The following is a 4,013-nucleotide window of genomic DNA, read 5'->3' on the forward strand; positions in this document are numbered from 1 at the left end:
CACACAAGCATAATGATTTATTTATTTTACAAACTCGAGGTAGAAACTGCTAAGGCATCCATAAGGAAATATTTTACAAGGTATATTACAAGATGTTTGGAGGATGGTGGGTGATGAAGGAGAGGATTTTGGTGGCTTGGCTTTCTTGAGAGTGTTCTTTCTCTTGTAGTTGTGTCTTCTCTTCTTCTTTCTTTCCCTTTTTATAGCTAAATTGTTTAGACGGATTTCAAAATGGACTTCAAACCCTTCCAGAAATCTTTCTTGTCCAGCCTTGTAGGGTACTTCATTGGGCCCCATCTTCACATGGCTTAGGCAGGGATTTCTTTAGTGTTTGTGACTATTTTCTTCCACTCAAATTTCAGCTTGTCTTGTAGTACTACCTTTTGTCACGTCTTCTTTTCTTTATGTCACTTCTTCTTTTTCAATTGTCTCCCGAATTATTGCTCTTTGTCTTTGTTGCTCTTATTTTTTTTTTTTTTTTTTTTTTTTTTTCCTTTTACGTGTCTAAGTTATGTAGAGCTATTGAATCAAAGCTCATTCCAGAATCATCTTCGTATGGATCTTGGGCATCTTGATAATTTAAGTGGTCTTCATTATCATCATCTTCCCCTGAGCTTTGAGACCTTTCTGGACTTCTTTCTGGACTTGGATTAAAACTGGGACTTTTGATCATATGTTTGTCTTGCTTTTCTTTTTCTTGAAAGAAACTTTCTAATGTCTGTTTAATTATGCTTTCTATTTTCTCATTTTTTTTCTTTTTAGAAATTATACCCTTCTTTTTTAATGCTTCTCCCTGTGTTAGTGTTCTAGGTAGTCTTCGTCTTGATGAACCTTCATCTTCACTTTTTGGCAAAGTGACAGCCATAAACGGATTTGATATGTCTTTACCGGTTACCGTTTGAACCGGACTAGCTGTATCATTATCCGATACAGTAGATTTTGCTGCATTCATTGGGGAATGCACACCCTTCTCATCCATTTTTTCTTGAGATGGAGAACTCTGTTTTGGACTACTCATCTCAGTGTCTTGTTGAGATATAATTTGAGTCTGGGATTGTGTCAATTCAAATTTTAACGCATGTATTCTTTGTTCTAGTACCTTCATTTGCTCCATAAGTCTTGTTTTTTCCTGTGCCAAGATTTCATTCTTCTGGTTTATTCGTTTGAAGGCTTCCGTCATTGATGAGCAATGATCACAGAATATTATCTTGTCGTTGTCCTTTTGGATGTTATATTGGGGAATTTTTTCTGGGTTTTGTCTGAGTGCTGGGGAGATATAGTAGTTTGGTCCTAGTATTCCTCTTGCATAGTCTAATGCTTCAGTGAAGTCATTGAAACCTTTAAAAAGTGGTTTTTCTATGTTTTTAATAGAGTCTAGTACTTCTAACCATGTCTGAAAAATGCCATTTGTCTTACCATGTATAACTACATAGTATTTAAATCTTTTTTCTTGGTTTTTGTCTGTAAAATACTGTCCTAAGGCATTAAGAGCCGCTATAACATATTTAGTGTCTTTTTTATTATATGCTATCCATAAGTTATCAATTAAACATCTTTGAGGTCTATCTATGACACATTCTGGTAATACTCTAAACGATATGTTTGATGGTGGAAAAAATATTAAATTATGCTTTCCAAAACTTATTCTATCCATATGAGTTTGTTCTGCAGAAGATTGTGGCTTAGAATGAAGATTACCTAATACTGTCTGCAAGTATTTGTCTGAGGGTGAGGCTTGAATGCCCTTCCCTTTGTCTTCAGTCTTGGGAACTGTTGGTCTCATGCTTTACATGTAAAATATTTATTAATTAACAGTAATTTTAAGCCTGCTTAACTGATCTGCTAAATTATTATCTTTTCCTTTTATATGTTCAAAAACCAAATTATATATTGATATAGTATCAATAAAATTTAACCATCTTCTTCTACTACTATTCATTGCATTTATCTTTTGGTGAAACTTAACTATAGCTTCACAGTCGGTTCTAATTGTTACTTCTTGTTTATTCAATATGTATAATTTAAAACTATTTAATCCGTATATTACAGCTAAAATTTCTGCATCTATACTACTCATATTTCCTTTTTCTCTATATTTACCACTTTGGTAAGCACATATTTTTTCTGTATTCTTATCACTATATTTATTTGGTTTTGCCTTCAAAACTGCTCCCCATCCTTCAAAACTCCCGTCTGTTTCTATAATTAAATAGTCTGTTTCTAATGGCATATTTAAATCAGGAATATTTTTTATTTTTTCTTTGATTTTTTGTACTAATTTAATGTCTTCTATGTTGAAATGTTTTTGTCCTGTAGAGCCTGTTTTAGCATATAGTGGTCCTGCTATTTTTCCTAAATCTTTTATAAAATTTCTTGCATAATTTACTATTCCTCAAAACTTTTGTAGTTCTTTAGTATTGTCTAATTTATCTGGCATTTCTAGAGCCTTTTTAGCTATATGGGGTTGTAATTTAATTTTTCCATCCCCTAACACTACTCCTAGAAAATTGATATAATTTTTACATAGTTCCATTTTCTTTTTACTAATTATTATTCCATTATCTACAAATAATCTAAATACTGTCTGTAGATGTCCTAAATGCTCTTTAATATCCTTACTAAATACTAATATATCGTCTACATATACTAAAACAAATCTCTTATATTCTCCAAATATACTGTCCATTTTGCGTTGAAAAGGTGGAGCTGTTTTTAGTCCGAACGGCATTACCAACCATTCGAAATGCCCTTCTGGACAAGTAAATGCTGTCCATTCAATACTTTCTTCATGCATTTTTACTTGCCAATACCCTGATTTACAATCAAACTTATTGAATATCTTTTTTCCTTGTATTCTATTTATCAGTTCTGTTTTGTCAGGTAACTTATATCCGTCTGTTTTAATGTTATCATTAAGTCTCTTATAGTTTATTACCATTCTTGCTTTTCCTCTTATGATTTCACTGTGATTTCTAACCATGAAGGCTGCTGACCTATGTCTAGAAGTAAATCTCCTTATCACTCCTAGGCTCATAAGTTCTTCAATTTGATTTCTAAAGTCTTCTAAATCTTGATTTGTAGCTTCTATTGAGGCTGTTTTAATTATATATTCTGGGTTAATTATATCTAATTTACACATAACTTTATTATTTTCCCAATGTTTTAAAGGTTTTTCTCCTATTATTTCTATTTCATCTAATATTTTTATTATATTATCTAGATCCTTTTCATTTTTTATTATTCCTATTTTTTGTATTCCTGTTTTAAAATTATACATCTCTGTTTCTATATCTATTAGAGTATAGTCTTTTTCTAATATATCTTTATCTTCATTTTCTTCTAGTATTAAGGTTTTAGATTCTTCTTTAATCTTACAACATGTATTTTTATCTTTACATTCCTTACAACATTCTTTCTGATTTTCTTGTAGGTTTTTCTGGTTTGCATTCAATCGTGTCCTTATCCTGGTTGCAGTTTCTATTGTTTGTACTGGTGTATGTGTAATATATATATATATATATATATATATATATATATATCCCTACTGAGTAGGCAGCTACCATTGTTATGTATTATAAAACTTAACCCTAATACAAAATCTACATTTATATTTAAGTCTCTTACCCATATTTTATCTACCTTGTAGCTCGGTTTATAGAAATCTAAACATGTGTTTATAAAGCTAATCTAGGATTTATCTACATAATGTCTGTATATATTGTGGGTTCCATCCATCTGCATAGCTGCAACTGGCTTATCTAATGTTTTAATTAAATTTGGTGGAACTATCTTCTTATTTATTATACATCTTGTGCATCCAGAATCTACTAAGGCTAACGTTTCTATTTCGTAATCCTTTATTTTGATTCTTGCTAAGATTTTTATTGTACTTAATCTTTTATCTTCATTACATATTAGCGTGTCATATTTTTCTATACTCATTAGTTCCTCATCTACCTCTGTTATCTTTTCTCTGTTGTCTTCCAATTTCTGTTTTCCTTTTTCTATTTTTT

This window comes from Nicotiana attenuata, unplaced genomic scaffold, assembly GCF_001879085.1.
Source record: "Nicotiana attenuata strain UT unplaced genomic scaffold, NIATTr2, whole genome shotgun sequence".
Classification (NCBI taxonomy): domain Eukaryota; kingdom Viridiplantae; phylum Streptophyta; class Magnoliopsida; order Solanales; family Solanaceae; genus Nicotiana; species Nicotiana attenuata.